Raw genomic sequence first — 26,656 nt, 5'->3', positions numbered from 1 at the left:
ACTCCAGCCGAGAATCGAACAGGAGAACCTTTTGCTGTGTCATGTGAAATGTACAGTGAAAATGCAAAGTACTTTGATTCAGTTATGGTTATTTTGTTCTTGACAGTTCAACAAATTTGTCGCAACAGCATTCATCTGTTTCCTGATTGGTTATTTTCCTTGGTGTGGTGAATTCTATTTGGTAATCATGACTTGCCGGCAGCAGTGCAACTGTCAACGAAACCTTGCAGCATCCCCAGCTCATGCCATCTCTCCCCTCCTTTAAGTCTGAACAGTAGCTATTTTCTGCAGTCTGGTAATCAGTTTAAACAAGAAATTTCAGTCCCTCCCCTCTGGTTTATTCTTTTAGGTAGGAAGCCATCCATCAGGTCTAAATGATCTCATTAATCGGTAGTGCACTGCCTCAGCTTCATGCCAGGTGCAGGCCAAAAAGGCCTTCTGCAATTTATCCCTCTGTCACCCCCCCCCATTCTTTCTGAATTAGTCTGAAGGTTGGAATATTAAGGATTTATGACAGTGAAGAAGGCAGGATCAGTTTATGACTGGGGACTCTCCCAGTCAATAACTGAATTGGACAGAATAGGCAGGGGTAAGCCAATCGGTTGCATTTAGTTTAATTGATTCATTTATGTGGGTTGTGAGTTTAAAGGGAATGTTGGAATGTGCAGTGAAAATGCAAAATTATTTGATTAATTCACTTATGGTTATTTAGTTGTTGACATTTCAATAACTTGGTCTCATTCATATTCATCTCTTTCTTTTTTGGTTATTTTCATTGACTTGGCAGTTTCTATTTGATAACAGTTGTTTTTTTTCTTAAGTACTGATAAATTTTAGTCAATAATGTACATCTCTGACTGCAATATAAGAGTTATAAGTGTTTGGATGGACAAGGGAATGACCAAATAAAGAAACAAACTAACAAACAAAAATAAATAAATAACTCTAGCTGCAATACAGGAAGAATGGTTAAGATTAGTATTTGCTGTCTGTGCAGAGGGGAAGCAGACACAACCTGAATGACAGCCTGCCATTCTTTCTAGTAAGGGACTGCATTTGCCGCAGCCTAATAAACACAACAGAGACACAGGCAGGACATCTGCCACACCCACAGGGATATTTGTAGTCCTTCCATCACAGACATAAAAGGAGAATCATAGTGAGACAATTTAATTATATTCAATAAATGTGTAACTATCTCTTGTTTAATTGCATCTGGGAGCCAGGCTGCAGCCCAAGAACTCAATAGACTTATTATCTGATAGCGAACTCCCTTGTATTTATCAAACCATACAGTGTGTGTGTATATGTATATATATATATATATATATATATATATATATATATATATATATATGAGAGAAGAGATACCTGTTTTGTTTTCTTTTCTAGACCCCTTGTCCACCAAGTAGAACTAAATTTGTTAAGACCTTAACTTTCTCCAGACTCCTTCATGGACTAGTTGGATGTTAGTAAATTGCAATGGCATATTAGAAGTTGGCCCACTGTGCACCACCTGATACTGCTGTCTCCCTCAGAATTAAACTTCCCCTGCCAAAAAGTTATCATATACAGTCCTCTCTTTTTCATTGTTTTAAAATGACCCAGCTAACTAAGCCTAATGACTGTGTATTCCTGCCAGAAACCTCTGTCCTCTGAGATAGTTTTTCTTTCCTTGATATGAGTTTTGACCAGGGCTCGACACTCTCTTCACCTTGCTACACTCGGATTCACTCCGTTCCCCTACCCTACCCCCATTCCCACCCACCCTGAATACTTTACATTTATACTCTATCCTCCCTGTAAGATCCTCCCCCTCACTCCAATAATCTAATAATTACACATTCCCAACCCTGCTCACTAAACCCTCACCTGCTTTGCTGTCCATCCCTTACCTCCCACTCCTCCCACTTCCTTTTTAGCTCTATAACACTTTAATTTCCCTCCCTCCAACCCTACCTAATCCTGAATTTCATCACTTACATTTTTTTCTTTCTCCCTCCTCTAACTTATTGTGCCACTTCATACATTCTTAACTTTCTTACAAAATCTCCCTACTATCTATAACTCCATGTTCCTATTCTCACTATTACACCCACATACAATAACAGCATGCTAGTTTATTTCCTCTTAACTCCAATTCTGTTCCTCCTGTCTGGGATATCATCTTATCACACTAACCTACTATACCGTCCACTATCACCCATGCTTACTCAAGTAGCATCCTCCTACAATATAACCCAGCACTTCCTTATTTCACCCTCTCTTTACAATACCTTCTATATTCAGTTTCTCAAATTAAAACTTTTGAATCTTTCTCTCACTTCCCCTAAACTTAAATTCAAACCTACTAACTACTATGTTTACTTCTCTAAACCCAATATACTTCCTATACCACTCCTACCAGATAGGGACATCAACCCCAATCCTGGTCAATACCCTTCCTCCAACTCTACCACCTCTACCTCACCTATTGGGCACCAACTCCCTACTTCACTAACTAAACACCTGTCTATCTACATGATAAACCTACAAAGTCTCCCAAACAAAATAATAGAATTAGATACTTGGGTTACCCTCCACTCTCCCAACATCTTAATTCTCCCAGAAACCTGGCTCAAACCTCATATCACAAACTCAGAAATCCTACCCCCCCCCCCAGCTATAATATTTTCTGGCAAGACAGACTTTGCAAAAAAGAGGGAGGTGTTGCTATCATGTACTCAAAACAGCTTAACCTCTCCCCCTCTCCCTACACCTTCCTGAGTTCTCCCCAGCAGAACTTATCTTTCTCAACTGTCACCTCAACCCACACAAAAAATTTGCCATAGCAGCCATCTATATACATCCTGGTAACAATATTCCAATTCTTGAATCTATTTTAGGTGACGTCAATATTGATTGGAATAAACTTTTCCCCCACTTTCCTAGACTTAGTATTAACCTTTTTGGTTTCAATCAACTTATTTCGACTCCCATCTGCATCCATAAAGACTCCATCTCCATTCTTGACTGGATCTTCACTTCCGACCCTAATCAGTACCATAATCCCACCACTTCACCAGACACTTTAAGTGATAACCTCCCTATATCAATAGTAAGATTAGCCTTTCAAACCTCAAAAACCCACATTTATAAAAAGTGCCACAACCTGTCCACCTTCAACTTTGAAACTTTCAACAACCAATTCTCCCTTGTCAGTTGGTCTCACCTGTACAACCTTCCTCTAAATGATACTGCTCTTGAGTTTAACAATATTTTCCTAAACATGCTAAATGCCCTAGCACCCACTGGAAAAATCAGAATGAAATCTAATCCCACATTATGGTTCTCTAAGGATACCCTTTCCACTATGAAACTTAGAGACACTACCTGGAAACAATGAATTAAAATCTTCATCTCTCTTCCTTAAATACAAAGAACTAAGAAACCTTACTAAAAACTTATTATCCATGACAAGAAAAAATTCTGTCAAGAAGCTCAATCAACCCACACTTCAACCCCCCCCCCAAATTTTGGTACACCATGAACAATATTCTCCATATGGGGAAACCTACTACCCCAACCCTTCCCCAGTAAAACACCTCTTGAAACCGGCACTCTATTAAACAGTTACTTTATAGACTCTATCTGCAAATTAACCCCCCCAACAATAACCAATCACAACTCCCCCAATCCCTCCACCAACTGCCTCCACACAGCCTTCTCCTTGAAACCTGTTTCCACAACCTATATAAATCCCTTTTGCAGAAACTTAAACCATGTTCTCCTTCTTTCAACAACCTACCCCCCCACAATTTCTTAAACTTGCAGCAAATTCTATAGACTACTCCATCTCTGTCCTTATCAACCATTCTATCAAAAAATCCTCACTCCCTGAAAATTGGAAATCCTTTTATATAATTCCACTTCACAGAGGAGGTAACTCCACTGACCCTTCCAATTTCCAACCTATAGCCATCCTCTCTCCTCTGTCAAAAATTCTTCAGAAATGCATTCATAGGCAATTTCTTAAATATCTACTCCAGGGAAACCTCCTTACCCCCTCTCAACACAGATTTAGGCCCCATCACAGCACATCCACAGCCCTCCTATCCTTCACCCAGACTATGGCAGAGGCAAGAGATAACAATAAACTAGTGTCATGTCTATTCCTTGACCTCTCCAAAGCATTTAACACTGTCTCCCACCCTAAGCTTCTTACTAAACTAACTGAACTCAACATATCTGCATCCACTATTCTTTGGTTCTCTAGTTAACTTAACAACAGACTGCAATCTGTTAGATGGGCAGACTTCCTGGTCGCCTTTCTTACCTATCCAAACAGGTGTCCCCCAAGGATCCATTCTTGGCCCCCTTCTCTTTAATATTTTTACTAACAACCTATGTTCCTTTTGCTGCACCTAATCTCTGATCCAATACACTGATGACTCTACTCTTATTACCCTCTCCTACAACCCTACTGACCTTCACTCCCTCACACAGACTTCTTTTAACACCACTGAATACTGTTTAATCTATAACCAACTCATCCTTAACCCAAAGAAAACTTAGTTTCTTTTCCTTCCAAAATCTATGTACAGCCTTAAAACTTTCTCAATCTCTCTTCCTTAGACAACATCATCATTCTTGCTTACTCCCATACCTTTGGTCAGATTTTACATGAGTGCTTCAGTGGGCTCTAGCAGTGCAATGCTCCCAGTTTTACCATCCACTTCATGCCAGGATTCAGCTCACACAAATTTGCAGCCAACTCGTATCCTGGTGGATATTATTTTATTCAGTGATAGGACATCCATTTCTTATGGACCCCTGTGTGGCAGTAGTGATAATGCACTCATTCTTTCTAGTGTGGTGGGGCATTTCGAAGGGAAGACAGTCCAGGGCACTTGGCCACATTCCAATGTCAACCTTTACATCAATGACCTAAAGATAAGAGTGGTCCTCTTAGTGCTGCAGGCATTTTAGGATATCCAATGGAGTGTGATAGCTGTACAGACAGACAGTATGTTGGTGGTTTGGTACATCAACAAACAGGGAGGAACATGCTCTTATCCCTTGTGTTGAGAAGCTAGGAAAGATTGGCAATGGGTGATATATTTTCACTGCTTTCTACTAGCAATGCATATACTGGGGTCATCCAATGTACTGATGGACAAGCTGGTCAGATCTATCTTGATGCCTCAAATGGTCCCTCAATCCAACAGTGATTACTTTGATTTTCAGTCACTGGGTCCAATCTTGCTGTGACCTTTTTGCGTCCTACCTATGCAACAAGTGCAGTAGTTACTTTTCTCTATTTCCCCTGTGGGGACAGTGACTAATGGATGCTCTAGTCCACAACTGGCCCCCAGTTCTCCTCTATGTCCTTCCCACATTACCTTTATTAAACAAGTTTGTACAAAAAAGCTAAAATGTGCAAGGCCAAGGTGATCCTCATTGCCCCCTTCTGGCCTTGACAAATCTGGTTTCCTTTCTCATGGTCTCTACTAGTGCATTCTCCATGGATGCTGGACCACTATCCAGATCTAACACATCTGTCTGGACTGCCTCCTCTGGACCAGAAAGCCATAAAAGACAAAAAGTAGCTAGCCAAACTGTTGATTAATATACCAAATGAACCATGAAGCCAGGAATCCAGGACACTGTAGAAATATTAGAACAAAAGTCCGTCTGTGATAGCCAGTATTTTAAACAAAAGTCCATTTATTGTGAACAAAGGTTTAAGCGCTTTCATCTCAATGTAGAGACTTCATCAGAAACAATGAATTACTTTTAATTACACCTTTTATAAATCCTTAATGAATGACATCACACCTTCAATTAAAAACTTTTTAAACAAACATAGCCCTACAAATGAAGACTTGAATTTTTTTTCCACCCAAATGTATTAAGTACATACAAATTAGTACATTTGGCAAGAAATAATTAAAAATTTATATGAATATTATGTCTTAAACTAATCAAAATAATATATTTAATAAATACTTAGTAAATACTGGTACAAAAGATATAAATAACAACGTTAAATCTGTTTAAAAACTCATAAATAAATTCGTCATACACTACTTATTAAATTCTGTCAGTGTTCTAAAAAATCAATGTATAAATATGTATTAGTTTTTTAAAAACGTTATTGAATTTCTTAGATAGCAAATGAATGTATACTTTTTTAATTTATATGTAATAATGTATATAAATGTCTCAAACCTAAACTTCACATACATCAAATATTGTTTGCCCTTTCAATAAGAAGAGGTGTCAATGACACTGTTTCATTCAGTCCTGGGGGAAACATAGAGGCCAATCTGTACTGCCACTGGCTCTCCTTCTTTTTTAATAAATTTTTCCAGTCCCCCCCTCTGGTGTCTATTGTAACAGTGTCCAAAATACCAAATGTAAATTTCCTAAATTCTGGACAGGATGTACTATGTTTATATAAAGAATTGGTGTTCTTTTTATTCTTTATATCATTTAAATGTTCATATATCCTGTTCTTACATGATCTTTCAGTCTTGCCTACGTAGAATTGTTGGCAGGTACAACATATAGCCAGGTAGACCACTCCCTTGGTATTGCAATTACCATTTTGTAAATAAACTTTGCTTTTCATAACATTGTTTAACCTAATCATGGGTTCGACACAGATATAGGGGCAATAATTACACATTCCACATTTTTTGTACCCCGTTTGTTCTGAAGGATACAAGGTCTTTTGTATTCCAAAAGTTGTTTCATATTAAAACCCACTCTGTTGACAAAATCCGGTCCTTTACCCAACTTTTTATGTATACCGTCATTGGATCTGAAAATGTTCCAATTTCTTTGGAAAATGTTTCTAATGGTAGGGGTCCTAGTGTTGTATGTTAAAACACAAGTAGTATGAAAATTTTTACTATTAGCCCTATCTACTGTTTTGCTTTCGTCAGAACCTAGTAAGGGAATGTATTTTTTACCCCATTGTTGGTGTATATTATTCAAAGTAGTGTTAATCAAATCTAAAGGGTATCCTCTCTCTAGAAACATTTCCCTTAACACAATAAATTCTGATTCCAAGTCTTCTAAATGTGAAGTCATCCTAGCAATTCTTATAGCTTGCCCTTTTATAATACTAACTTTTTGTGACATAGGATGACAACTGTCAAAATGTAAATAGGCGTTGCAGAATGTTTTCTTCCTGAATATTTTAGATTTGAACTGTCTTTTAGATATATCCTTATATATACAAGTATCAAGGTAATTAATGTTCATCTTATTGTACTGAAAAGTAAAGGAAAGAAAGGTTGTGCTGTTGTTAATGTAATTTATAAATTTTATAATGTCCTCTTTGCATCCCCCCCATATAATAAAAATATCATCCAAATACCGGAGATATAATTTTATGTGGGGCCAAAAAGGTCCATTAAAAACAAACTGTGTTTCCCAGCCTAATAGCACCAAATTGGAATACACTGGTGAACAATTGGCACCCATAGGGACACCTGTGACTTGTTGGTATAGTTCCCCTTCAAAACTTAAAAAATTGTTCTCAAGAATAATACTCATTAGTTCACATATTAATAAAATTTTATCATTTTCCAAATCTGAATGTTTAAAAAGTACTTCTTCAAACAGGTTCATTCCTTCATTTTTGGGAATGCATGTAAACAGGTCTTTTACATCAATGGTTAAAAATAAAACATCGTCATCAAATAAGTCTTGCTTGATACTTTTCAAAAATTCCCATGAATCTTTTAACAAGTGTGGGGTCTTTTGTACCACATGTTGTATGTGAAAATCAATGTATACTGATAATGAATGTATTTTCGATCCCTTAGCTGCCACAATAGGTCTGAAAGGAGGCAAAAAAATGTCCTTGTGTATTTTTGGTATCCCAAAAAATACCGGAATCTTAGGAAATTTTGTGAAAAGAAAGTCATATTCACTAGGACTGATTCTCTCCTCTAATAAATATTCCTCCAAATGACTGTTAATTCTTGAGTATGAAATATTTATTTGATTAATAGAAGTTTGACAGTATGTGTTTTCATAAGTCAAGAGTGTTTTCATGGCATTAGAATAGTTTTCACTTTTGAAAATGGCAATGCCCCCACCTTTATCTGGAACCATAATGCGGATGCTATGGTCATTCCTAAGATCCCCTAGAAGCCTGAATTCATTTTTAGTGAGGTTGTAATGCTCAAACCTCCTGTTCTGTTTGAATTCTTTATATAAATCTTCCATTACTAATTTTTCATAGGTTTCTAATAAAGGGTGTAGTGGTGGGTTGTTTAAAAAGTTTTTAATTGAAGGTGTGATGTCATTCATTACATTGAGATGAAAGCGCTTAAACCTTTGTTCACAATAAATGGACTTTTGTTTAAAATACTGGCTATCACAGACGGACTTTTGTTCTAATATTTCTACAGAAAGCCATAAAGTTAACCATTTGGTTCCTTCAGTTTTAACCTTAACCAGAGATGCTAGGCTTCCCTCTTTGTTCATTCAGATCATATCAGCATCCCAAAAATGAACCACTACCAAAATATACCATAGAAAATGGAAGAGATTCTCCATTTGGGCTAGGTCCAGGTGTCTAGACTGCCCAATTTCCTTCCATTTTAAAATTCCTGTCAGAACATTTTCACAGTTTCTCTAGTAATTCAATTATCAAAGTGCAAATGGCAGCTATCTCAAGCTTCTGCATAGGTCAGAATGACAGTTCTCTAGCTTCTTTAAGAATCGTTAAGGACTTCTTGAAAGGAACCCTTCTTCTGCAGCCTTCTATCACAGACCTGGTACTGCCATGGGAAATTATCATCATATTACAAGTTTTGACTCAACCATCCTTCAAGCTGGCTGCATCAGTTGATATGAAGTTCCTCTCTTGGAAAAAACATTTTCTGGTGGCAGTTACTTCACCTATCAGATTTCAGAGATGCAAGCACTTTCCTGAAAGCCATCCTATTTAGTCTTTCACAAAGATAGAGACAGAGTTTTCTTAAGGACTAACACATCTTTCCTTCCTAAGATGACATCTGCAACTAACTTAAATCACCCAATAAATCTACCAGTCTTTTTTCAAGATTTTCAAACAAGGGTCAATACATGTTAGACATTCATCTCCAGCTTAGGTTCTATTTTCATAGGACCAAACCATTCAGGAAATAAAATCAATTTTTTGTGGCATTCTCAAAACCTAAACTGGGCAAAGCAGTGGCTAAGGTTACTCTCTCTAGATGGTTATTTGAACCTATTTATTTTGTTTACCATAGAAAGGGCTTGTCTTTACATTCTAAACATATAGCCCATTCAACAAGGTCAGTGGCCACTTCAGCAGCCTTTACCAGTAGACTTCCTACTGATGATATCTGTGCAGCAGCTACTTGGCCTACAGTTCACACTTCTGCATCTCATTACAAGCTTGATGAACAATCTAGATCACATTCCTTCTTTGATTCCACCATCCTCAAGAATGTCCTTCCTTGATACCACCCAGACTTATATGCTTGGAAATCTGTCCCAGAGGTGAAGTGGATAAAAATAGACATTGGATACGAAAGTTACGTACTTACCATAGCAACAGATTCATGTCTGATTTTCATCTGCTTCAGCTTTACTCTCATCTGCTCCCTTCCAAATTGTCATATGTAGGTATCTGATGACCTGGTTGTCCTTGGCATACCCTGTCTGTGAGCAGTCCTTACTGTTTGTTTCTCATACCCTGCCATTTTTTCTCTGCTATTTTCTGAGATTATTTTTGAACAGAATTTATATGCTTAATATCTACATGTATTAGTATAGATATGGATATATATCTATGGGGATAAACTTGATCTGAGGTATTGAGATGGAGTTCAGGGAATTATGGATGGGGGAGGAGTCAGATCCCTAAAACCAAACAGCTTCAGTATCGGTACCAGGGTCAGATCTGGTTGGATATGACAACTCATATTGAACCAGATGAAAATAAGATAACATGGCTCTATCATTATGGTAAGTACATAACTTTTGTTTGACCACCATTAACCCATTTGACAGACAGAAGTCTAGAATGGCCACTCCTTTATTTCTGTTGCCCGACACGTGGGCAAAGGCAATTTTCATGTCCTGTTCTGTTTGGTCTAACATGATAATCTTGGTGTCCCGTTATCACCAGGAACTCAAGTTGTCCTGCTTTATCTAATAAGTCCTGCAACTGCTGCTTCAATGCACACTTTTCCTCACTATCAAAACTCTGCTGTGGGGCATAGGTTGAATACTGCCCAGAGTCTGACTGCCATGAGTCTTTCACTAATTCTGATGGCATCCTTCATTGTCTTTAGAAGACACCTCACTATTTCTAGTCTGTCCTCTCCATGAGAGCAACACTCTGGATCCTAAACCAAGTACATATTAGCTTAATCTATTAATCAGGTATGATCATCTAGACAATATAAACTAATTGCAAGGGTTCCCACATGTTTTGGTCCACTTCAGTAACTTTGCATTTGTCTCATGCAGTACAGAAATGAAAATGTAGTAATCAGGTTCAGATCTACACAGTACAACTTATTTACAACTTATTATAAGCAAATGGAAAATAAGAACTATACTGCTAGCTGCAGTATCTTAATGTTTATTTCAGATGTTGCTCACTACAAGAGATTTCAAAATATAAGCACACTGTCACATGTGTAACACATTACAACATAACCAGTGATAGCACATATTCAGGCTTTCAGTAAACATCTGCACTGTCATTAAGTAGATGTACTAGAATGCAGCTTCCCATTTCAATCAAAGGGAAAATTAATCTGGAAGTGAGAGATCACAATATTTTATTAGAATGAATTCTCACCTGTACCAAATGAACATTTTAAAAAGGATATGAGTAGCCAATCTGCATTTTAATACTATGTACTCTAAGCACCTGTAATCACAACCAATCATAATCATTTCTTTTCAATCTCTAATGGTATGATTAAAGGCAAACTGAAGCTACAGAAGCTCAGATCCTCTGGGATGTTTTTTTCCAGGTACATTTTGTAATTTCTGGCAGAAATAAATAGATATATCTGTAGGCAATGGTAACAACAGAGACTGACCAAAGTAGAGTACAGTTATTATTTTTTAAATTTTATCACAATGGATGTAAGGGTTGAGAGCCCTGGAGCAGCAATTTAAAATAAATTTTGGTGGCTATACGTTCACCATTTTTGAGAAACATTACGAGTAATCACCAGAAGTAGGTATGTGTTTGGAAGGGCAGTCTGGGCAAGAAAGCAAATGACACACTGGTCACAATAATGTAATCACTGTCCAAACCCATCACCAAGGCACAACAAAGTATAGTATCTGAAAGCTAGAAATTGAAATAAATTACTGTGATCTTTTTTTTTTCTGAAAGGAAAACGGTTAGATCTGGAGGCAGTGGTAATAATATACAATCTGCACAACAGAATATAATTGTATTTATTTTATGGCAATTGATATGGAGTGGAGTAACCTATAGTAGCTTGTGGAACAACATTAATGTGGCCTTTATTTTAACACCTTTGGAAATTACACATCACAGGTGACTGTCAGAAGTGGCTGTCTGTTTGGGGATAAAATCCATGAATGACAAAGGGTAGTTAAGGTAATCATAATAAAGTAAGGTGTAAAAAGAATATAGTGTCTGGGCACTACAAGCTGAAATACACTATTACAAGTTTTTATTTCACTTTTATCACAAATTAGAGGAATACATAGAAGGTAGTCTTTGTTTGATGGAAGTGTGGGGGCTGGGTATATGTAAAAACCCCAGGTTAGAAACATGCAGTGTATGAGTCTATGTACAATGAGCTGAAATTTATTACTGATGCCACTATCTTTGGTTTTCTTCAAAATCACACATCAAAAATATGCACAAAAGCTATATTGGTTTTGAGGGCAGGCTTTGAATGAAAAAAGGGAAATTACACAACTCAAACAATAATTGATATGGGTAGTTTGGGGAGGATGAGGGGATGCGTATATATATCCGAGAGCAAAACATAAAATAAATTGCTGTGATCATTGTTTCTTTCACTTTCCTCAGAATCAAATATCAGAAGTGTACAAAAGAGGAGGATATCTTTTTGTTGCCAGAGTGAGGAATGCTGAATATGAAAGCACAAAGTTGTTACTTGATGACTGTCAGACAAAAATGATAGGGCTTTCTGGAAGACAAAGTAGGCATCTAACAGCCGCAAGTTGAAATATGTTACTGTAGCCATTATATTTTTCATTTTCTTCTCAATAAGATATCAGACAATAGCAGTAATTCAGAGTTAATTTACATATAGTTCTGCAAGCTACAAAATCTGGTCTAGACTAGATAGAACATATATTTCACAGGAACACGTGCACTTAATTGAAAGTTTTGATACACATCTAGTAATAACTATTTCAGATCACACACCAGTAATACCTAAATCAAAATGCAGGGTAATGAAATAAAAATGAGACACTGGTGCTTCCCCAAATATCTGTTGAAAAGAGAGAAATTTAAGGAATGGTTATTAGAAATTATTCGGGAGTTATTATAAAATATAGAAATTTCTTCTGAAAATATAGCTAGGGAGTGGGATAAAATTAAAGTGGAGTTTAAAAACAGGGTGGAAATAAAAGAAAGATATGGTTAAGAAGTAACAATAATTATTTAGAGGGATTGACAAAAATTAAAACATTGCAGAATAGGGTGAATCTCAGAGAACAAGAGGAGGAGCAACTGCAGAATGCTAAACAGAAAATAAGAGATTACCTTGATAATATGTATGAGTTTAGAAAGATTTCTGTTAAACTTTTAGCATAATGATCAGACAACAGAAAGTAGAAAGGGTTGTCACCAAGCATATGGAGCCTAGAACAAGGAAGATAACAAGAAATACTGTAGAGGTACTAGAAATATTTCAAAAATTTTCTGAAGTCTATATAAAGCAGAGAAATATGGAAATCAAGAAAAGGGAGAAATGGAAATGTTTATGCAGCAGTTAAATATGCCAAGGTTAGAGGCAGATGAGGCTCAGTTATGAACAGTTAGGATAGGAGGAGAGGAGATAAAAATAGTGATGTGTAACCAATCCACAGGAGAGTCCCCAGGAATAGATGGTATTCCTGTGGGAAGTTTGAAAGCTAGCAGGGAAAACAGATAAAGATCTGGAAGGCTTTGTTTAACAGTATTTTAAAAAGAAGAGAAGCACCAACATCCTGGAAGAAAGTGGTGGTGGCTGTAATACCTAAAGATGGTAAAGACCCATCAGATCCAGCTTCACACAGGCCTGTTTCAATCCTAAACCATGATTTCAAAGTGTTTATGTATATAATGGCTAAAATAATGGCAAATGTCATGCCAAAATTGATAGCTATGACTCAGTATGGTTTTGTGGAGGGAAGGCAAGCATTTGACAACATTAACAGAACATTGATGATCCAGAGGAAAGTGGAGTGTAAGAAAATACCACTGTTGTTCGTAAGCTGGGAGTTTATGAGCAGGGCAATGGAAGCATTTGCATTTCCTGATAAAATTATAAGATTGATTAAGAAGATATATGAGGGATTGGAAGCAAAAATTAAAGTGGGTGGGTTCCTCTCTGATAATTTCTGCTTGAGCAGAGAAACCAGGCAGGGGTATCCACTTTCCCCTTTATTTGCATTATATGTAGAACCATTGGCAAAGAAAATATGGGCCTCAGAAATTCAAGGATATAAACAGTATGGTGGTCAGGAAATCTGGCTCTATTTACATATGATATTATTTTATATCTGATAAAACCAGAAAAGGACATTTCAATGTTGTGGAACATTTTGAGACGGTTTCAAATCTTTTCAGGTTACAAAATTAGTGAAGCTAAAACAAAGATAATAGCTGTAAATTATGTACCCACACACAAATTGGTTCAACAATATCCATATTTATGATGACATGATAAAATGAGGTACTTAGGAGTACGGATTAAATAGGATTCTGGTGTGGCAGCTAAGGATATGTGGGAAGAGACTAAACAAAAGATAATACAAAAAATTGAGAATCTGGAAGCTCTGTTTTTTAGATACTGATAGCAAGATACAATCAGTTAAACATTTTAGTCCCTTTAGTTTTATACACAGGTCAGGTATATTTTTTTATCAACCAGAGGAGAAGTTGTGGATAGCAATTAATAAAGAACTGACAAAAATGTATCTGGAAGGGGAAGATGGCAAGCGTCAAGTGAGATAAGCTGATTCTTCCAATTGAACAAGGTGGATTACTTGATTTGAAGGGGTATTTCAGAGCTACACAGTTAAGGCCCCTATACATAGCACATGCAGAAACCAATAAATCAAAGTGGAAAGGGACAATGCCATAACGGGTGGGGGGAGGCTCAAGAAACAAGGAGAGACTGGGATTTTAGATGGAGAGCCTTAAGGAGAATAAGAATAACATACAAAATATTACATTCATAAAGTAGCAGAAAGTATTCTAAGAAGTAAGCCAACACAGGAATAAAGAAGGAAATTCTGCCGATAGGGATGACTGCAATTAGGGATACAGACAACAGGCAAGAGGGGGCTGGAATTTATTTGAAAAAATTGGAAAAAGAACCAAGGTATTTGGAGCAAATCATTAGAGAGAGAAAGATAATAGAATGGGAAGAGGCTGAGAATTTATTTGGACTACAGGCTAGAGATTGCCTTCCCTATCACAAACTGATATAAGAGTATGGGCAAAGAGAAAGATATAAGGGGAATCCTAAGTAAAAGACCAGTACTGGTAGAGTTTTTAGTAGAATCTAGAATGGAAGCTGCTGTTAAAAAGGAATAATTAGTAGAGCATATAAACTATTGCATGACAAGTATAAGAATCAATCACAGGAGGTTAGAAAGGATTGGGAATAGAGTATGGATAAGCAATTCAGAAAGAAACAATGAGGGACATATGTATGTCTTCCAAATATGCAACAAAGTCTAGAAGATTTAGGCTCTTTGCTTGAAAGTATTTATTTGTATACCCCAAGTAGATGCCAAATAATTTTTCCTCAGGTAGACAGCAAAGTTTGAAGGTGTGATGGGGATAAAAGAAATAATTGGGAACATATTTTCTGGGAGTATAATGAGATGGCAGAGATTATATTCCCTGCAGACTATTCTATCAGAAATACTGGGTGAGCAAATTATGACTAAGGAACTGATTTTTTGAACTATGATACTGAAGTGGAATTGCCTAGACATAGAAAAGCCTTGCCGAGTCTAATTATGGTGGCTGCCAAAAAAGCAATTACTATGAAATGGAAATCAAAGTCCAAACCAACTGTACAACAAGTATAAATACAGTAACAGAGATAAAACAACTGGTAACAGGATCTTGAAAAAAGGGTAGAAAAAATTACCTAGAAAAAAATGTTAATTGCGGGAACAATGCATGCAGACGAGGAATGAGGTTTAAAAAAAGGCAAGATTTGAATGACCAAAGAATTGTTTGACAGTGACTGGATGGATTATAAGTGATGTATAATGTTTGCAACTAAAATGATGTCAATAAGACGTGTTTTCATTTATATAAATGTATGATTGCCTGTGTCATGAGTGATAATTTAATACAGATGTTTCTTGTTTAATAAAAAAAACATAAGACATCAGAAGTTAATAGAATGTGCATGTCATTTTATGTAGAGTAGGTGATATAAGAAAGCTAAGGGCAACAAAAGGAGGACTTCTGAATTATTATTGATATGGTTTGTTCTGGAGGCAGTTTATATATCAAAGGGCAATGTAGTCAACATTTGATGCTTCCTTAATCAAAACTGGTATATCTTCAAAGAAGGGACACATACCACTGAGAAAGTATATGTCTGTTTTGTATCTAATTATGTTTTTTTACTAAAAACTACCTTAGGGCAACTGCAGTTTGGTCACTTAAATACAATTAACATATCAAGCATTTATATATATATATATATATATATATATATATATATATATATATATATATATATATATATATATATATATACATACATACATATATGGGTTCCCTTTAGAATCTTGAAAAACTGAAATACCGAATTTCATTTTTCCGAGATTCTAATCCCGAATGCTCAGAATCGCGAAATTCAAAATCCCGAAGTTCGGAGCTTCTGGTGTTGCAGTGTATGAATGGATGTAAGTGCAGGTAAGCTTGTATGAGTGTGTAGGTTAGGTGCTGTAGTGAATGTTAGTGTGTGTTCTGGTTGTGATGCATGTGTGCAAAGGGCTGTGAAATGTGTGGGTGTGAGTTGCCTTTGTGTGTGATTGTGTGGTCTCAGAGTTAGAATATATACGTAGGGGGTGAGGGGGGCACAGTTTTAGTGTAGGTTAGTTTTGTTTGTGTGTGGGGGGCAGTTGTGTGTATGAGAGTGTGTGTATGTAAGTGTCGGGATTTTGAATTTCGCAGTTATGGGCATTCGGGATTGTGGTGTTTAGGCTTTATGATCTCGATATTCTGATATTTGGTATTTCAGAATTTCGAGATTATAAAGTGAACCCACACACACACACACACTATATATATATATATATATATATATATATATATATATATATATATATGTATATATATATATACATACATTTCTCAATCAGTGGCAGATTTAGCCTGTGGCCATTTTGCTTTCTGTGACATTGGACTGTCACACTGTTCAACTTTTCTTGTTAATTTGTTTTTAACCACAGTACAGCTGTAGTTGTGTATTTGCATTTTCCCCTCTCCTTGTACTATGACATCCTCTCAACTCTACCAATTTTTTTCAGTAAATTATTTTTTTTTAATTTATATGATCATAGGTGGTTACTAGGCTAATGGCCCTAAGGCCCTTCCAAGTCTAGCCAAGAGTTTATCCCCAAAAAGAAACTTCAGTATGTACCTGTCATCCCTGTCAATGAGGGACACTGGTGGAACTCCTGGGACAAATTTGTGGTTTCCTGTCCACTCATCAAGGTTGTGCTTGAAGAAGGTCAGCGAGGTGCTCTGTTTGACATTTATGGTAGTCTATTTCAGGGACAGGGCAACCACTGGGAGACAAACCTGTCTCGCCAGCAGGTTTTGTTGATGTTGCATATTAGATTCAGGCCTTTTCAGTGGGCACTGCATGAGGTTTTAGACTTATGGATATGGAACATCTCTAGTAGGGCAGGGTCTGAGATTGCCTTGTAGATGAAACACAGATCACCCCTGAGCAATCTGTATGCCAAGTAGAGTGATAGTGATTTGAGCCTGTCTGCATAGCACAGGTGTTGGAGGCCATAGATTCTCTTTGTGAGGTATTTTAGTGGCCTTTCCAGTTTGTGTAGATGTTTGGAGAGGTACATCCAAAAAGTACAGTTTTGTACCTGCCATAAATGTAGATGTCCGATAGGCATGCATCTGCAGTCCTTACAAATGGGTTGTCCTGTCGTCAGGCAGCCCTTCGGTCGGCCGGATTCCAAAGTCTGGGTCTGGCCTCGGCTGGTGTCGCACTTCACCCGATGTCATAGCGGCAGTTTTTCGGGTATAAAGGCATCAGCCGACGCCATTTTCCTCAGTGTTTCTTGCCCCAGATGCCAGGTGCCCTCTAGGAAGGCTAAATTTGGATAAATGCAAATGGTTCCAAATAGTAGAGAGCAAACAAAAAATAAGCATGTATGTACATATATACAAACAAATACACCATAATAGATTCCCCCAGCTAGCTACAAGATGGGCAAATACCCTAGGAGTACCACAGAGGGGAAGGAGGGTGGGTAATCCTGACTGCAGATGCATGCCTATCGGACATCTACATTTATGGTAGGTACAAAACTGTACTATGTCCTTCAAGGATGCATCTGCAGTCCTTACAAATGGGTAGAATACCATAGCCAAACTGGGGGAGGAGGAGAAATAAGATTATGGTGTAGTTAAGATCCCTTGCAAAACAGCAGTGGCAAAACCTGCTCGGGATCTGGAGTATAAAGGCAAATTATAATGCTTGGCAAATGTATGCACGGAGCTCCAAGTAGCAGCCTCTAAAATGTCCTTGGTAGCCACTCCTCATAAGAAAGCTGTGGTAGTGGCTGTAGCCCTTGTAGAGTGAGGCCTGATGTTTTCTGGAGTTTTCTTCCCATGGTAGGAGTAACAAAATCTAATGCAATTTCCTATCCACTTAGAGATTGTCTGTTTTGAAATTGCTTTTCCTTCCATTCCTGTCGCATATGCTACCAGTAGCTGGTCAGTCTTTCTATTGCTCTTGGTCCTGTCCAGGTAGTAGCGTAATTGTCTATGTACATCCAAGGTATGCAACAGTCTTTCGCCCCTGTTCTGTGGGTTGGGGAAGAATGTTGGTAGGTGGATAGCTTGATTTAAAGATACCCTGGAGACCACCTTTGGCATAAAAGAAGGATTAGTTCTCATGGACACTCTGTCTTGATGGAAGATCAGGAAGGGCTGTACTGCCATTAATGCCTGTAGCTCAGATACCCTTCTTGCTGAAGTGATTGCAAGCAGGAAAGCAGTTTTCCATGATAAGTACTGTAATTCTGCTGTTGCTGCTGGCTCGAAAGGAGGGAGTGTCAACTTTTCTAGCACAAAGTTCAAGTCCCATGCTGGCAATGGTGGCTTCCTAGGTGGCTTTACATTTTTAATCCCTCTCAGAAACTGCCTGAGCAGAGGATGTGAGAAGACTGGAGGATCCAAGTTGTATTCTGCTGAAATAGCTGATGCATGAATCTTAATGGAAGAATAGGACAGGCCGTTGTGGAAGAGCTCTGCCAAGTATTCCAGGATGTTAGCTATGTTTACCAGTGACACATTCTCTCCTTTGCAGTACTCCAAATGAGATATCTTTTCCATTTTGCTGAATAATTTTTTCTTGTTGAGGGTCTGCGAGCCTCCAAGATAATGTCTTTAACCCTTTGAGATAAATCTGGGTTATTTGGTCTTATGCAATGTTCCAGGCAGCCAGTTGCAGTGTTTTCAGGTTTGGGTGCAGGGTTTTGAAGTTGTTCTGTGTTAACAGCAAGGGAACTAGGGGCAGAGGCCATATTTGTTCCCGAGACATGCTCCTCAGTAATGGGTACCAATGTTGCCTTGGCCAGACTGGAGCTATCAGGATGATCCTTGGACGGTCTTCTTTGATCTTCAATAGCACCTTGTGCATCAAAGGAAGAGGTGGGAATGCATATGCTGTCTGGCTTTTCCAACTGAAAGATAGGGAGTCCACTTTCCAAGCAAGTGGGTGGTACGTCCTTGTGCAGAATTTTTTCAGTTGGTGATTGTGTGGGGATGCAAATAAGTCTATTTCTGGTAGTCCCCATTTTCCTGTAATGGTTTTGAAGATGTCCGGATGCAGCATCCATTCGTGGGCATCCGTGGTAGTTCTGCTTAGGATGTCTGCTAGTATATTTTCTTTTCCTGGCACAAAAATTGCTTGAATCTGAATGTTGAAGCTCAGTGCCACATTCCAGAGGTCCACTGCCATCCGGCATAGAGGGTATGAATGTGTGCCTCCCTGTTTGTTGATGTACCACATAACTGTGGTGTTGTCCGTCCTTATCAGCAGTTGACCCTGTTGAAGAAATGGTCTGAATGCCTGAATTGCCAGTTTTACTGCCAGCATTTCCTTTTGATTTATGTGTAGGTGCAGCTGGTCTTGAGTCCATAAGCCTTGTATGCACTTGTCCAGCATGTGCGCCCCCCAACCGAGGTCTGAGGCATCTGTTGTGATGGTCTGGCTTGGTTGAGTGCTGTGGAAGGGCAGTCCCTTGTTTGATTGACAGGCCTGAGCCCACCATTGGAATTCTTGTTTCAGGCATGGAATTATTGGAATTTGGGTTTCTAGGCTGTGCTTGTGCTGAGACCATAAATTCCTTAGGTACCACTGTAACTTCCTCATATGTAGTCTGGCATGTGGAATCAATATTATGCAGGATGCCATGTAACCCAGAGCTTGCAGGACTTTTCTTGCTGTTAGCTGGTTCTGCTTTGTTAATGCCATGAAGTAGAGAGGGAGTTGCTCCTGTTTTTCTACTGTCAGGAATGCCATTTGTTTTGATGTGTCCAAATCTGCACCCAAGAAGGTTATCCTTTGGGATGGTATCAGCCTTGACTTTTTTATACTGACTGTGTATCCCAGGGCTTGTAGTAGATGAATGACCCTTTTCAAATCTTTTGTTAATTTGTTTTTGTTGTCCGCTTGTAACAGGCAGTCGTCCAGGTAAGGATAAATTTGAATTCCCTGAAGCCTGCAATGAGCAATTACTGATGCCAGGCATTTCGTGAATACTCTGGGCGCAGTAGATAAGCCAAAGGGCAATGCTGAGAATTGATAATGCTCTGATCCTGCAAGAAATCTGAGGTATCTTCTGCAATTTGGTCGTATGGGGACGTGCAGGTATGCCTCCCTGAGATCTAGAGTTACCAGCCAAGACTCCTTGCCCAGCATGGGAAGAAGCTGCTGTAGGGTCAGCATTTTGAATTTTGGAACAATGAGGTATGTGTTTAAAGCGGACAGGTCGAGAATAGGTCTCCATTGGCTTTCTTTTCTTGGTACCAGGAAGAGTCTGGAGTAAAATCCTTGTCCTTGTTCCATAGATGGTACCCTTTCTATAGCTCTCATCCTTAGTAAGTGAGTTATTTGTTCTAGAGCTTCTGTCTTCAGTTTTGGAGGTAGGTTTGGCATTCCTCTCTTCCTTGGTAGAGTATGGAAGTGAAACCTGTAACCTTGGTCTATTGTCTGTAAAATCCATTTGTCTCCTGTGATGTAATGCCAGTTTACTGAAAATAAGGCTAGCTTCCCGCCTAAGGGTGCTTCTAGTTGTTCCCTGGTAGGCGGTGCCAGAGTCAAGTCACTGTGATTGTCCTGTGGAAGTGGTGGTGGCTGGTTCTGTGGCTGTACCTCGCTGGTTGCTAGCCTGCCACTGACGTCCCCTGTTGGCACCTCTGGATTGACCCCTGCCTCTCGAGTGCCTATTCCTGCCTCTCAGAGCTCTGGAGGTGTCTGGAAAGGACCAATTCTTGGAAGGCCAGTTCCTGCTAAACCTTGGAGGCTGGACCTGCAAGAAATCCTTGACTGTCTGAACAGATTTTGCTTTGTCTTCCACCTTCTTCAGCACCTGCTGTGCAGGGGAGCCAAACAAATTGAGCTTATCCATGGGAGCATCTAGGAGCTTTGATTTAACATGGTCTGGTAAGGACTGCTCTTTCAACCATGCATGTCTTCTGATCACTGTGCCAGTCATGGCTGATCTAAAGGAAGCCTCCAGTGCATCATAGCCGCATTTTAAGGAATGATTACTGACCTGCTGAATGTTATGCACCATTTCCTGTACAGATTTTTTTGTCTAATGGTTCATCCGAGGACAGTTTTTTAGTTAATTGGTCTAACATAAATTCCTGATACTGAATCATGTGGAATTGACAGTTCAAGGCCCTAGCTGAAAGAGTAGCAGAAGTGTAAACTTTTACCCCATCTCTCTAAGGCCCTAGATTCCCTTTCAGAGGGAGGGTTTTTGGTAGAAGAAGCTGCTACAGCCTTGGGTCCCTGGGAGATAGTTTCGGGATCTGCAAAAGGGGCCTTATACAAATGATAATGTGTGTCTGGAACCCTGTAGTACCTATCGGGCTTAGCAGGGGCCGGAGGAAGAGAATCAGGAGCAGTACAAGCATCATTAAAAGCATCATCCACAACAGTAAGTACTGGAGGAATGGCTAAAGGTCTATGCTGTGGCAAATGCAGAAAGGTTCTAAGCCTTTTCCTAGAGTCTGAAAAATCTTGGCCCTGCCATTGAAATTGTTCCCTCATAGCATGCAAGGTTTCCCCAAAAGAAAATTCCTCAGGCGGGGAGGCAGAAGGAATGGAGTCTTCTGCATCAGAGTCCTCATAAGGAGAAAAGGGGCCCTCTGGAGGGTTTGAATTATCTGACTCATCAGAGGATCCATCTGAAGAAACTGGCTCAGGGGGCTCTACTCTAGTCCTCTTCTCTGGAGGTGGGTGAGAGGCCCTGTCTGGAAGTGGTTGGGATCCCCGGATCAAAGAAATGAGATCCTCTGCTAGACTAAGCATTTGTGAACTGGAACTAGGCCTGTGAGAGGGGGTCTTAGCAGGCACCGATTTGGTAGATTTTGCTGCTTTAGCCCTGGCAAAGGCCTTAATAGACATGGATGCAGGAGGCCTAGCAGCTCCATGTGCAGGGGTAGAAATATCCAAAGGGATAGTATCAGATAAATCCTGCGATCCTGCAAGAGCAGGTGGGATTTCAGTAGCAGATTCAGCTTGGCTGGATGAGGCCTCGGTAAGTGGCAAGCTTTCGGCCGAAGGAAGAACCGTGGACTCGGTTTCAGCCGAAACCGAGACACTCGCGGTTTGGCTTAACCGTGGTTTCGGCCGAAACCGCGGACCGCGAGTGTCGGTCCTTTTCCTTGCGCTTTTTAGAAATTTGCGTAGTCGGAGTATCCGACGGCATAATGTAAGCAAAATCGGAGCCGAAAAACTCTTCAGCAAATTCCGACCGACGTCTAAGCGTCCATCAGTTGAAAGAAGCACAGGCTAGACAAGCTGCTACGTCGTGGTCTGGGCCTAAACAAGGTAAACAGTAAGAGTGGAAATCTTTATGAGGTATTTGTTTCCCACAAGTTAAACAGTTATTCACTTTTTCTGACATCGGCTGAGGCAAGAAAGAGTCCCCAATGGGGTACTTAGCTTTTTAGAAGTCTTCGGTACTTGTAGTAGTAATCTCTGGTACTGAACGACCGGCACTTGCGAACAGCTTCTGCTTTGGGCACCACGCAGCAAGAAAGACTGAGGAAAATGGCGTCAGCTGATGCCTTTATACCCGAAAAACTGCCACTATGACGTCGGGTGAAGTGCGACACCAGCCGAGGCCAGACCCAGACTTTGGAATCCGGCCGACCGAAGGGCTGCCTGACGACAGGACAACCCATTTGTAAGGACTGCAGATGCATCCTTGAAGGACATCGGGGCATTATACTCAATTATTGGTCTAATGAGGGAGGAGTATAGAGAGGTAATAACCTCCTTTTTTCTGGATGCAATACCTTTACTTATGAGATGAACCAAGTAAAAGACTTTTCTGACCACCACCGCTACATGATGATCGAATGTGAGGTTATCAACCTGACTGCCCATCTCTCACCACAGGTTATGTGCTTAGGGGGTTGCTGTTGATGTTATAATTGACAGGGGTCATGCTTTTGCCGAATGATATGATGATACATTTTTTTATTTAGCTTGAGGCTATGACATTGGCATCAGTCAGTTGCTGTGAGACCCTTTTGCAGTATATTAACATTATTTTGGGAGTCAATGACAACACCCAACTTACCCTTTTGCAGTATATTAACATTATTTTGGGAGTCAATGACAACACCAAACTTACAGTCATCTGCAAACTTCATCAGACACAGGCTTTTTGTCTTTGCCTGGACCTCTGAGAAACAGATGCCAAACAGTAGGGGTCCCAGGACAGATCCCTGAGGAACTCCACTAGTGACAGGTCTGCTATTGGAGGTGGAGGTGCCTATTTTGACTTTGAGGGTCGTGTCGGTAAGCCAGTTGTCCACCCACCTGATGAGATAGGAAGCTGTCTGCAACATTACTTTTTCCCCTCCATCTGTACCAGTTTATTGCTGTTTTTTCTTCCCCATGACTCCAGCTCCAAATTCAAATAAAAAAATTAATGATTAATTGGACACTGATGAAAAAGTTGACCAAGTAGCCATCAGAATAATCTGATTGGATACTGATGAGAAAGTTTACTAATTAGCCAATTAAAAGAGCCAAGGGAACAAGGTACAGCAGATCACAGTGTGGTTGTGGGGATACGGTTAAGTATATGAATGCATAGCAGACAAAATAAGAGAGGTAAGCAAATTTAGTTACAAGCTGCACATTGCATTATTTTTTAGCCCTTATCCAAGAGAACACACAACGTGATGGCATTTTTACAAAATGTCCCTGATTTGTGTAACATGTTTTGTTAGTTCCTCATAAAATTTTTGTTTTTATGGTAAATCTTGGAAAGTTGCTATCATTCAATGATGTTAGATATAAGGTTCAGACTTCATAATTTTGATTAGATGCATACTAATGCAAAACCTTCTATTCTTATCACTGTTCTAAATAACAAGAGCACTATTTAAAATCTGTCCCTGATATTTGGATTTTGTCTCTGACTTGTGCCAAAAGGTGAAGATGCCATTTATTTAAAGTATTGTGTGGCCCTTACAAAATTTGCAGAGAGGTGATAGTTTCTTTCAAGCCATCAATGACCAAAGGCTGAAAGTAAGAAACTTCTGTTTTTGTAGCTGCAGTAGGTTTTTGATGTATTTTTGCTTTAGCCATACTGATCAGATACACAGTTGTCTGCTTGCCATTAGTGATGGAAGATTGAGCAAAAGCGACTTACATTTTAGCAGTAGCATGTTTTTGTACGTTTTTAAGATCATATTATTTGCACTGTTGCATATTTAAGTTCTTAGGTGTTTACTAGGCTAACCACCATAAGGGCCTTTTTAAGCCTAGCTATGTATTCCAAAATCTCTGACAAATTCTGGTACCTTTGATAAGTGTAAGCAGGGGCTTGGGAGATGAAACATTTACAAGTAGGGAGCCTGAGAGATGAACTATTTACAGGCTGCTTGTGTCCATTAGAGACATAGGTGCCAAACCAGGGATGAAGCTCCTGTTCCCCATCCAACTATCTAAGTTAAATTTGAATTTGATTAGGGAGGAAGTCTGCTTCATGTGGAAGGGGAACCTGTTCCACAGAAGGGGGAGAAAGATTAGCTTGGGCTCAACACTCTCAAACTCACATGCTTACTGCTCAGAGTCCAGTGCCTTACCACTACACCGTGGGAACACACTAGGCTCTATACCTCTTGAGAATTCTGGAAAAAGTAAAACAATAATGGGTTGGGGGCAGCAAAGGCCCAAAATTAGGGACAGATTTTAAATATTGTTCTTATAAATTTAGAAAGTTGATAGAATAACAGGTTTTACATCAGCAAGCTTTTTCTGAAGGATATGAGGTGTAAAACTCAAAAGGTCTATTATTATTTAGTGGCTTTAATACTCAACAGGGTATTTAAAAAGGTAGCACCATCAACCCTATATTGAGATACAAAAATAAATAAATAATTTGCCATACAATTTGCAAACTCAGTGTTTTTTGAGTCCAGACATTACAGCATACAAGCCAGACAAGAAATGGTCCCAGGGTTCTGTTAATCATACCTGTAGAACAGGTGCCCACTGGCTCAGAGCAAACTACTTACAAGCTAAGTGTATTATGCATGGCATTATTATTTTGCAGTTTCTTGTCTGATTAGTCCACAAGTGGACTTAATGTAGTAAGAAGAGAAGACTGTAGCTACAACATTATCGGATATTCTGATAAGGGCTGATTATCATTGTGGAAGAAAAGCATCAACTTATCAAACACATTACAATATTTATGGCCAGAAAGTGGTGTCACACACAGTACTGCTGTTTGCAACATAGGTCAACCACTTACCTAAAGAATCAGGGACAAATCCAGGAATAATCAGGAACACCTTTAAACATATCAATACAATTATAGGTTCATAGGTTGGTACTAGGCTATCAGCCCTAGGGCCTATACAAGCCTAGCCATAACAATTCCCTGGCTATTTCTTCCCACATTATTTACTTTCCTGGACCCCTGTCTAGCAGGGCGACTGACGTGATCCCTGGGGTGAATTTCCTTTCTCCCATCCAATCGTCAAGGTTCCTCTTGAAGAGGTCCAAAGAGGCACTCTGCTTGACATGTATGGGCAATCTATTCCAGAGTCTGGGGAGTCTCTGGGTCAGGAACCTATCCCTCCAGCATGTTTTGTTTATTGTGATGACAAGGTTTAGATCCCTGGAGCGTGTAGCTCTGAGGGACTGGGATTTCTTTAAGTGTAGCATGTCCAACAGCTCTGGGTTTGACATGGCCTTGTATGTTAAGCAGAGATCACCTCTGAGTAGACGATATGCGACAGAGTATAGCTGGAGTTTTTAAGGTGGTCAGCGTAGGGCATCTGCTTTAGGCCTGTGATTCTTTTAGTGAGGTATTTCTGAGGCCTTTCCAGTTGTTGCAGATGTCTTGAGAGGTACAAACCAAATGGGGCGTTGTATTCTATAATGGGTCTAATTAGGGATGAGTACAGTGGGACAATGACCTCCTTTTTTCTGGATGAAAAGCCCTTCGTGATGAGGTGTGCCACATAGAAGGATTTCCTGACTGTTGTGGTGATGTGGTTATCGAAGGTGAGACCACTGTCCACCTGTGTCCCTAAGTCTCTTATCACACTTTCTGTGTTTAGTGTACTGCCACCTATATGGTAATTCATGGATACATGTTTTTCCCAAAGGGATAACAATACATTTCTTGGCATTGAGCTTGAGCCCATGGCTCTGGCACCAAGCATCTGTTTCTGTAAGGCCCTTTTGTAGAGTATCCACATAATTTCGGGATTCAATAATGGCTCCCAGTTTGCAGTCATCTGCAAACTTTGTTAGCCAGAGTCCCTTAGTGTTGACCTGTACTTCAGAGAAGTAGATGCCAAACAAGAGCTGCCCCAGGACTGAACCCTGAGGTACTCCACTTGTCACTTGTCTGGAGCTGGATTTGGAGTCGGCTACTTTTACAGTGTGGGTTCTATCAGTAAGCCATTTAGCAA

Source organism: Protopterus annectens, chromosome 7.part0, assembly GCF_019279795.1.
Source record: "Protopterus annectens isolate FY-2018-M chromosome 7.part0, PAN1.0, whole genome shotgun sequence".
Taxonomy (NCBI): domain Eukaryota; kingdom Metazoa; phylum Chordata; order Ceratodontiformes; family Protopteridae; genus Protopterus; species Protopterus annectens.
This window is presented reverse-complemented; position numbering follows the sequence as displayed.